We start from the raw sequence: 12,033 nt of genomic DNA on the forward strand, positions 1-12,033 counted from the left end.
TCAAGTCTGAGCAGCCTGGCAATAAATGAGCAGTCTCTGTCTACAACTTATAAACTAACCTAGTACTTTCCTTTTAAATCCATAATAAGTAATTTGAAAATATCTTTTCTGGGGCCTGAGAGATGGCTCAGTGGTTAAGGGTACTGACTGCTTTTCCAGAGGACCCAGGTTCAATTCACAACACCCATATAGGAGCTAAAAACTGTCTGTAACTCCAAGATCTGACACCCTAACACAGACTTATCTATCTATCTATCTATCTATCTATCTATCTATCTATCTATCTATCTATCTATCTATCTACATAAGTATATACTGAAAGACCTGAATAAATCCAGACCTCTGCATCAGGAAGAAAATAGCCAAAAATCCAAGCAGGAAGAGAAGAATCAAAAATCTAGGATTAGCTGGTTAGTGACTGTGTTTCAGGAACTATCTGAAGATAAAGTTAGGTTGTAATCTTGAGAATAATCTTGAGAAACAGAGAGTTTCCCCCTTGTGATTGTCATTGTAATGTGTTTTAAGAACTAGCAGATTATGACCTTAGGAGTGGTCCTGAGAGGCAGGGGGTTGTCCTCTTGTAATCTTCACTCGTATTTTTGCAATTTTCTGTGACACACTCCTTGCCAATTCCAGATCACTTGGCTGTGGTTTCTTCCCTTAAAAATCGCTTCTCCCAGTCACTCGGGGTCGAACTCTCCCCCTGCATGGGTTATGAGTCTCGGCCCCAGTGCACTGGTTCCTGTCTCATCTCATCATTAAAGCCTCATGTGATTGCAGCAAGGACGGTCTCTCATGAGTTACTGGGGGAGGGGTTGTGTTATCCCGAGACTTGAGTGAGAGTCTCCCTAGCACTGGGGGTCTTTCAATACATATATATAGGCATGCATATACATATATGTGTGTGTTTGCAAATGCTACATCAAAATACTAATGCACAGAAAATAGAAGTAAATTTTTAAAAATGTCTTTTCTATATAAACTGTATTTTTGACAGGTTTGGTCTTCTCAGGACTCTGTAAATGAAGAAAAATGAGAAAATATAGCCCTCTAGATTCCAAGTTTGCAAAACAAATTTGCTAGCAAATGCTTAATATCAGAACTTCAGTGAATGTGCTCTTTAAATTGAGGAATTCCAAAATGGGAGCCTCAGTCAATGTCAGATTTGCTTTCTGTGACTTACAGAGTTAATTAATGACAATGAGTTAGAGACAGTGTTATGAATTTGCAGCAAGTCCCCAGCAACTTTTAAATGTGAAGTATAGTTCAATAAGGTAGAGAAAAACTACAAGAAGTTATTTTGAGCTTAATAACTTTGCATGAAAAGAATAGCTCACTGCTATGATTATAAAAGGAATTCCACAAATTTCAAAAGGTCAATAGGAAACATGAAAATATTATGTCCAGATTCACAAAGTCCCCCAAAAACCAACAAGGAGATTGAGTCTCATAAGTAAAATCAAAGAGCATTTATTCTACGCAACTTTACAAACTTGGACGCCCCATGTGTCCAACGTATTGGAATGTTTGGAGAACCTGAAGCTCAGTTGGGGTTGGGTTTTTGCGGTAGCAAAGGTGGAGGTGAGGAATTTTTAAGGTTCAGGACCCCTGCTTGGCTGCCGTTTGTCTAGGGGTGTTCTGGTGAAAAGTAATGAGTGTGTGCTAGCAGGTAATCCTATCTACAATGGTTGGAATGTTAAGAATTTCCTTTGGATGGTCTGTTCCTGGGGCTGAAGTGATATTTCTAACCAAATACACAGTAGTTCACAACATGGTGGCCCAGAAGCAAGAAAGCAGGAAGGAGGAAGGGTGGCTATATTCCAGAGTAAACACAGCTCATGACCTCCTTCCTCCTGCTTTCCAGAATCTCCTAATAATATCACAATATTATGAATTCAGCAAGGGGTTGATGCACTAAGTGAGTCAGAGCCCTCAGGCTGCAGTCATATCTAAAGCACCTCCACAAACACACAAGAGGTTTGTATGCATCTCTTTGTCTGAGGAAGTCGAAGTTCAGAACTAATTATCATAATAGCTAAGTTATATCCATAAAATTTTATAGTCTAAGAAATTAATATGTTTACTTAAACTCAACTTACAAACATGTGGAATGTTAATAGACTAACATAGATATTTCAAGGAGACACTTTTTTTTTTTTTTTTTTTTGGTTTTTCGAGACAGGGTTTCTCTGTGGTTTTGGAGCCTGTCCTGGAACTAGCTCTTGTAGACCTGGTCTACAAGGAGACACTTTTTTAAGAGATGTCTGGTAAATGTGCCAGGACAGGGAGCAGGAGAATGGAAACTATTTGGTGTGAAGAAGATGTGTTCACAAAAATTCATTCAACACAAAGCATAATCTGTCTTTAATCTACCAATTAGTTGTATTGCTAGAAAATTCAAAGTTAATTAAAAAGCTGTAAAGCATACCTTGCAAACTATACTTAAATTAAAAATGAGCATTGAGAAAGCATGAATGCCTTATGTGTCTTTTCTAGGGCATCTTCAAGTTATCTGACTGACGGGTCCTGTACTTTCTGTTGTCTTTGCAAGGTATCAGTTAAGAAGGCTTGCTGATATTTTTGTTCATACAGAGGATTTTCATCAAAGGGAATATAAATCATTATTTCTCTGTAGGTATTGGGAAGTTTAATGTCTATTTGTTCATTCATTTCCTCATTTGTGATTGGTAACTGTGTGCTTTAAATTCTCTTTTGAGCTGCTCATAGCATCTCACTTCCGTATTAATTAACGTGTTAAATGTAACCCCTGAACTATTAATCCTTTATTATATGAGAATGGTTTTTACTTTTAAAATTTTAATAAATTTCTACTTTAAGAGAAAAGAAAAAAATAGACTGGGAGACCTCCCTAAAGGCCATTGGATTTGCAAATACCAAAAATAAAAGGAAAATTCCTTCTAAGTTTTATAAACTGAAATGAGGAAAATGCATGGGAACGTCTATGTACATATGGATATTATGGCTGTATCAGTCCACATTGGGGCAGATGATGCTAAGAAATAGTCATGCCCTGCTTGAGGTCTACAGTCTTCTTCTTAACTGGGAGAGATTGTCTTTGTTTTGTGTGGTTGTTCTATGAGGTGTTATTGATTGTGTCCCTTTTTATTGATACTCCTACTGATCCAGAACATAGTGATAAAATATGAGCCTTCTTCAATCAAGTACTATGTGTCTATATGTATATGTGCATGTATGAGGTAAGAACAGTCATAAGCTTTCTGATTGTTCTTCACACTGCTTGGCATTTCACAGTGAGTGGCCTTTAGGAAAACCATGACAAAACTGTTCAATGGTGACACTTTTAAGTGATGTTAAAACTGAACAGAAGGCATCTCTACAATATAAAATGCACTTATAACCTTTGAATGCTTTAACAATAAACCAGTAATGTCAACTGACTGTCTTAGAATTGTATTCTGAGTACACAAATAGGATTAGTGAGACAAAAAAAATAACATTTAAAACTATAAGATCATACGAGTTTTCTTTACAAATAATTTCCCTGTATTCACTCATAGAATAGATACTCAAGTTCAGAATACATAACTAGTGTACTTCAAACTAGAAAAGTTACTTTTGTTTTCATTCTTCTTGCATCTGGAATTTAGCCCAGAAGTCACTGTCCATATTTTTAGATAACATTTCCTTATTGAACTTAGTACTTAACCAGCCAGCATTAGACAGATTTGCTCTGCTTAATTATGTGAGCCAGTAATGTGACTCTTAAAGCACATTTTTAAAAGAAAATATGACTGAGTCATTCAACAACTGGTAAATGATTACCATATATTAACTTATAGTAATAACCTTATTATAATTATTATAATACAATTGTAGTAACTATCCTTATAATAATTATCTCATATTAATGTAGTTCCTGGATAATCAAGTGTGATAGACATTTACAGAGTTATGTTTTTTTAATAGTATTTCTTATAGTACTCAAAGCTACTTGGAAATAGCTTTTTCTCATAGTAAAGGAAAAATAATCATGTATATATGAAAAGGTTTAATCTTTAAAGTTTCTGGTGTATTTGTTACACATCTAAACAGTACACAAACTGAAAAAGATGCTTTCAGTTGTATATCTGAGTATCATCACCATCATGATCTTTAAAACCATAGTTATTGCCATCATTATTTTTAAAAGAAAATTAGGAATAACACAAAACTTTCTTTTATTACAACTAGAACTCAACTGATGCTAGTCCAAGCAGTAAATTAATTCTGCCTCAGCCTGTGAGATGCTGTGAGGAAGACAGTTGCCTGCTCTCTTCCATTTAGTTCTTTTATCTCTGAAAGCCTTGTACTCTTGTTTTGCCCCATTCGATTTCTAAAGTTCATGTGGAATTCCATATGGAGAATGAATACCTAAAACAATCCTGAAAAACCAACCAACCAACCAACCAACCAACCAACCAACCAAACAAACAAACAAAAAAAAAACCAAAGTTGCCTGACTCCAAAGCATGTCACAAGGTTACAATAACCAAACCAATGTGGTGACTGCTGAAGACAGACAGACGGAGAACTGAAAATCAACCTTCACCGTCACAAGCATTGCCATCACTGTTATTGACCATTCAGAGTTGACACCAGTGCCACTCTTGAATGATTTCCAAACCCGTAAAGTGATGTAAAAGTGAAACCAGTCACCTGTGCATGATGCTCCTCTTTACTTTCCTTCATTTAAAATCTCTACAAGTTTTCCACTCTTGTATTTCTCCTTTCCACCATTCCTCCCCCCAGTATTGCTGTTTCTGTTTCCTTTTCATCACAGAAAAAAATAAATGAAAATTATGGTTCTTCTTTGAAATATCTGCAAGTATATAATAAGAAACATTTGTTTTTTTTGCACCCGACCAACACTAGAAGGGAGATGTTCTACACCTATAAGGAACTTCATATTTTCCAGCCTATGGCTTCTTGGTGAAACATTATTCCCTGTGTAGGATAACTTTAATTAAGTTATTTTATATACGTACAAACATGTATGTGTGTGGTATGTAAATTCACACACATATGTATTTAGGAATCTTATAAATGGATTTCTTTTTAAAAAAAATATTTAATTATTATGTATACAATATTCTGTCTGCGTGTATGCCTGCAGTCCAGAAGAAGGCACCAGACCCCATTACAGATGGTTGTGAGCCACTATGTGGTTGCTGGGAATTGAACTTAGGACATTTGAAAGAGCAGGTGATGCTCTTAACCTCTGAGCCATCTCTCCAGCCCCTATAAATGGATTTCTATATGACTTCTGCAACAATCTTTAGTGTCACTTTATCCTTTTTAACTCCTTCTCTGCCCTACCCATCCATAATAATTTGCACATATTTACCACATTGCTATTCACTACAACACTATAGCAAGTTCTCTGAACTTACACTTTGTCTATCTAAAATTTTGTGTTTCTTGTAATGCTCCTCATACTACTGGTGACAGTCAACCATGGGTTCACAGCAGATGTATATTAACTACAATAAGACACCCATGCAGCGTTCTATTAACTATACTTTTTAACATAGAATTTTTAAGGGAAAGCTGTGAACAGCATACTCTCTCAGTTCCAGTCTCTTTGTCCTTTATACTTCAGATGCCACTGATTTGAGAAAAACATAAGAGTGTGTCATTTCCCTTCATATCTTTCTCATTCCTGCCATCCAGATTGCTCACTAGATCCCAGATGAACTGTATACCATCACCAGTTCTCACTCATACTCAGGAGAACAGACTCCTCCACGTGTATAAGGAGCTGCAGGCTGCATTCCTGCCACCCAGCTCCCGGCTGCCTGGCTAGCTTATGCCCTGAAATAACAATACACAAACTGTATTCATATAAACACTTCTTGGCCCATTTCTATTAATGTGTATAGCACCCCGAAGTGGTGACTTATCTTGCCTAACCCATATTTAGTAATCTGTGTAGCACCAGTCTTACCGGGAAAGATTCAGCATGTCTGACCTGGTGGCTTGCTTCATCGTGTCTGTCTCTGAGAGCAGCGGCATGGCGTCTGAGCTCACTTCCCTTCTTCCCAGCATTCTGTTATGTTTACTCTGCTACCTAATTTTCTGTCCTATCAGGGCCAAGGCAGTTTCTTTATTTAACCAATGAAATCAACAGATTGATATGACACTCCCACATCATCCATGTGCTACTGAGATCTTAAGACTACTGTAGTCACCTCATTGTGAAATCTTGCAACTTTCCAGCTTGCTTGTCCTGAATGTGTCACAATCACAATGCAGTGCAGTTGAGAAGGTGAGTTGACTATATGCATAAATTGCATAAGTCTATTATTTCCTTACAGAGTATTGCTCTGTGAAAATCCAAACCATTTTATTTAATCATTGCTTGATTCCTGATTCCTCACACATGGTAAAGCCGAGGAAAATAAATGGAATGTAATTTCCTTAGTATCCCAGAGCTGACTCTATTGACCTTCTTTCTGTGAAGACTATTGCTGTTCTTTTGGAGACAAGGCCACGCATGCGCAGAAAATACAGTCTCCAAGTGGACTACAAACCCCAATGGTACAGTGGAAAACCACACACGTGCAGGACATTTCCTCCCAGAATGCCCAGAGCCCTTTAAAAATGGGCGTTCCAACCCGCCCGCCCCTTCTTCTTTTCCCTTCCGTCTCTTCACTCCCGCTCCTTGTATGTTACCCTCCCCCATTAAAGTTTACCCACGTGGGACCCCGCGTGTCTCGTCTCTCCTTCCCCAACCCCGCGTGTCTCGTCTCTCCCTCCCGAACAACAACCCCGCATAAAAAATAATAACATTTTGGTGCCGTCTGCTCGGGGACCTTCTCGCCCCGGGGCCCTCACCTGAGGCCTTGACTCAGGGTTTTGGCACCTCCTGGAGCTCGGGGCCTCCCCCGGGACAAGGTCAGAACCGGACGACCTGCAACCACTCCACGTGCTCCAGCCATCTCGACACGGCCCTCTCCAACCGTCAGCGGCTAATTCGTGAGTTTACCTGGGCTGGCTAACCATCCCCTCTCACCTGGAGGAGGCCGGCCGAGCTCCCGGCTTCCTCTGGTGTGTCCTGGGTGTGGTTGCTAACCCCCCCTCTTCCCCCGGCCTTCTGCCCTAGGCTAGACCTGTTTTTATCCGCGCCCAAAAGTTTGGTGCTTTTGGTTCTTCTCCTCTGTACATCTCGTTTCATTCCTTTTCTTCCTTCTTTTCATCGTCACTGCCGCTACGGTGCGGCACGCCACTACGGTGCGGCCTGACCTTGGCTGAATTCGACTCAGCCAGGTCCTAGCACCCCCCCTGTGAAATCGGACGCCTTTTCCCAGGGCCTGGGTGTTCGTGCCATCTACGGCTTCGGCTGCAATGGGCAGCCTTCGGGCTTAACTGTCCCCTCCTAGCCGAGACCCCCATCTCCCGTCGAAAACTAGGACTGGGTCAGCTAGCCCATAGCACAGTCCCCTGGGCACTCGGACGCCTGTGTCCAGAGCAACTGTGTTCGGAGCATCTTTGGGTGCCTTCTGCGGATATTTTCACGGTTCTAGCCATGGGCGCTAAGCCTGCTAAACCAATTCCCCCGTCTTCTCCCCTTGGACAGCTATTGGAAGCTCTGCAGCCTCACGCCTTAATCCAGATTCATTGGTGACGCAGCTGCTTCTTCTCCTGGCCCCACAATCTCCTGATACTAACACGCCCTTTCCTCTTCCAGCCTCCCAAGTGGACCCTCTCGCGTGGGACACCCAGAATCCTGCCATCACTAAACACCATTCCCCCATCGTTATTCAGTTAAAAAAAAAAAATCCCACCCACTAATCCCCTCACCCTTCTGTCTAACATTCCTTCAGGAACCTCCCACTTCTCAGTTTTAGACCTCAAGTATGCCTTTTCTCTATTCCTCTCAGCCCTCAATCTCAAAACACCTTTGCCTTCACCTGGACAGATCCGGATGCTGATTTCTCCACACAACTAACCTGGGCCGTCCTCCCTCAGGGATTCTGGGACAGCCCATACCTCTTTGGCCAGGCTCTGGCCTCTGATCTGCTCTCACTGTCCCTCCTCACCAAGCCAGGAGCTCCCTTCCGGGAACTGACTGGCAGCTGGATTTTACTCATATGCCCACAGTTAAAAAAATTAAATATCTCCTGGTGTTGGTGGATACAATGTCTGGGTGGGTTGAAGCTTTCCCCACCTCTAACAAGAGAGCCCAGACAGTTTCTGATATCCTCCTCCAAGAAATTGTTCCGCGGTTTGGGCTTCCAACTTCTCTTCAGTCAGATAACGGCCCAGAGTTTACTTCCCAGATTTCTCAGAATCTGTCTAGGGCACTTGGAATCCCCTGGAATTTCATATACCATACCACCCCCAGTCTTCAGGTAAGGTAGAACGGACTAACCGCTCTTTAAAGGATGCCCTCATTAAGATGTCCCAAGAACTTCACCTCGACTGGGTAAGGCTTCTGCCTCTGGCCCTTCTCAGGCTTCGGGCTCTCCCAAAGGGCCCTCTTTTCATTTCACCCTTTGAACTCATGTATGGGCGGCCGGTTTTAACCCCTGGCCTCCCATCGGGAACCTCTCCCCTTCCTGATCACCTGCTCACTCCCCTCCTTTTCCACCTACGTTCACTGCTGTGGGACTTCACGGATCACTCACTACCTCAACCATGTGTTAACACATGTCTCCACCGCCGGTTAAAATAGGAGATAAGGTTTTATTCTCACCTCCAGGTCAACGTCCCTCACCCCTTTCCCCTAAATGGCAGGGTCCCCTCAGGGTAATTCTTCTAACTCCCACAGTTGCCAAGCTCGAGGGAATTCCTCACTGGATTCACCTGTCACATCTGAAACCGTTCATCCCCACAGCTCAAAACAATCCTCCTTACACGGTAACTCAGACGGGACCATGTTCCCTCAAGTTCCAAAGGACAACAGGTCCAACCCCCTCTACTCCACCCTAAGGAAAACAATGGTCTCATTTTTCATTTTTTCCTCCTGTGCTAATACACCCTCCCTTTTCTAAATTCCTAAATAACCATCCAGTTGTCTCTACAGGAATCATCATCAAACACAGAGCCAAGAGGTTCAGGTGATAAGCAAATGCTTAACCAAGTTCCTGACATAACAGGTTTGTCACTGACTGCAGCAGTGACTCCTAAAATGTTAAGGAATATATGATTAAAATCTATTTCTTTTAAGACATTTTCTTTAAGCTCCAAGACACCAGCCTGACCCACCTGAACAAAGCAGACACAAGCGAAACGGAATAAGTATCATTCAATTAACGGAATAAGTATCATTTACCTTTTTTATTCTTATTCTTAACCCCTGGCCTCCTAAAGCCCCCCCCTCCACCCCAACCCCCTCCACCCCAAATTTCCCCTCTAACTTTTTTCTCTCTACTAATGCGACTTTTGTTTTCCAGCATCCTAACGGTGACCCAACTACTCAAGAGCCAGACAGATACAATCTCCAGACAGATGCGATCTCCAGACAGATGCGATTTCTTCAATCAGCCACTTGATGCCAGCGGACAAAACATCGATATGACATCATCAGAACAATCGGACTCTCCCTGGACCCCTCGATGCCCAAAGTCAGCAGGAAGCAGTCATGAGAGACCGGGCTACGCCCCTATTCCCTACCCGTTAAGACCCTCAACCCCCCCTCAATTTTTTTTAATAAAACCAAAAGGGTGGAATGCTGTTCTTTTGGAGACAAGGCCACGCATGCGCAGAAAATACAGTCTCCAAGTGGACTACAAACCCCAATGGTACAGTGGAAAACCACACACGCGCAGGACATTTCCTCCCAGAATGCCCAGAGCCCTTTAAAAATGGGCGTTCCAACCCGCCCGCCCCTTCTTCTTTTCCCTTCCGTCTCTTCACTCCCGCTCCTTGTATGTTACCCTCCCCCATTAAAGTTTACCCACGTGGGACCCCGCGTGTCTCGTCTCTCCTTCCCCAACCCCGCGTGTCTCGTCTCTCCCTCCCGAACAACAACCCCGCATAAAAAATAATAACAACTATAAACAACACTGAGCTGCAGACTTTTTGCAGTTACAGACAACTGATTGTGTGTTAGGTAAATGACAATTTTGAGAAAAACTTTATCTTCCTCCTGTGTGTTTGGGGTGCATGTGTTCATACACATGTGTGCAGGATATTGTGACTCAGGCCAGGAGAGCCAACTAGTATTTTTAACACAAGATCCCTCAATGGCCTAGGGTTCACTGGGTTAGAAAGGCTGGCCAGGGACTGCCAAGTATTCCTGTACCTCTGTCTGCCTGGTACTGGGATTATGAGTGTGTTCCCTTACTCTTTGGTTTTTATTTGAGTGCTTGTGATAAAACTCTAGTCCTTGTGTTCCAGCAAAAACAACTGTACATACTGAGCTGTCTTCCTAGACCGAAATCTTAACAGTTGTTCTGTTTTTTACTCAGTACCTTCCAAAGTAGTTCAACTCCAGTGAGAAACTAAGTAGAATGAAATAAGTGAGTGATTACCTAGTGCTGTATGTGTGCTTTAATATTTAACTGACTCAAGTTAATAATAACATATTTCAGGAATAAGGTACTACCATTCAACTTATTTTCCTCTAACTCATTTTCAGCTACTCTGAGTCACAGTCAGGGTAGCAGAGTCTATTGGCATGAGAGGAACCCAGAGAGCGCTATTCACACATGACTGTAAGAACTTTTTATGTGTCAGAAACAAAGAAGTCCTGCCGTGAAGTAGTAGTGGGCAGTGCTGCAGGGCAGTCAGTGGGCAGTGACTCTGTGATTACAGCCAATGAACTTCTTGTACTCAAAAATAACCATGGTTGCTCTGAGACTATGAAATTCCTGTTCGGTTATCTGGGTACTAACCCAATGATGAAAATAAGATTGATTCCATTAATGCCTGAATTCTTTTTAACCATGTGTTTATCACTGAATTTGAGCAGCTAAAAACAGTGTTGAAATCTTTACAAACTGATTGTGGGCCTGTGGAAAACCCAGCTCCTCTGGCACACCAAGTTCCAAGTTACTGGAGCTCCTTTTCTTACTGTGGTTGAGGATATTCCTGAGAACTTCATTGTTTGCATGGGTTGTAGTGTTTCAAAATCATTCTTCTGATATTGAAATATTTCTTAAAATTCAACACTTCACATAAGTATTTTGTGGCAAAAATACAAATGTCTTCAAGTCCAAACATTCTGAGAGATTTATTAAAGTGTTAAAAAAGACTAATAAGTAGAAAACTATACATTGCATTTTTATAAATTCACAGATACCCAATTTCCTAATATGATTAAAAATTAACAAATGAGAATCTAACATGAAAGAAAATTAGATTTGTTTTTTAGACATTAAACCTGGTCCCTCCTAGCTATCTAGTTGGCAGTTTAAATATACATACTTAATATGTGTGTGTGTGTAATTACAAGGCCATAATTAAATGCTCATGTGAACACACAATGCATTTGAATCATACCTAGTTTGTTTTATTAAATCTAGAATAACAGAAATAATCTTTAAATAACTCTTCATTTCAACAGATTTATTATAGTATTTTTATTGAAAGAATAAGGAAAAAAGAAATGAAGAAAAGAGAAAAAAGTGAGGAAGAATAGAGAAAAAGGAAGGAGGGAAGAAAAAAGGGAGGGAAGGTGAAAGGGAAGAAAGGAGGTGGCCTTGGATGCAATGGATTTAGGAAAGGGGATTAGTAGTTCTGAGAATTCAGCTGAACGGAATATTAATAGGAAGGAATGCTTTAAAGATATTAGAATTTTGCCTCATAATAGGATGGCAGATATATAAAATCTCAAACCTGTGAATGTTCCAATTATTTCTCATTTTAGAAGTAGGAACATTCTTCACTTTTTCTTTTCTTTTTATTGAAAATAGATTCTTCTTTTATACAATAAATCCCAACCACAATTCCACCTCCCTCCACTTCTCCCAAATTTCACTCCGCTTCCTTATCCAAGAGATCTACTGTTTACTCTTTAGAAAAGAACAGGCCTCCAAGAGACTATTCCTAAACAGGACAAAGCAAGAT

This window comes from Chionomys nivalis, chromosome 16, assembly GCF_950005125.1.
Source record: "Chionomys nivalis chromosome 16, mChiNiv1.1, whole genome shotgun sequence".
Lineage (NCBI taxonomy): Eukaryota > Metazoa > Chordata > Mammalia > Rodentia > Cricetidae > Chionomys > Chionomys nivalis.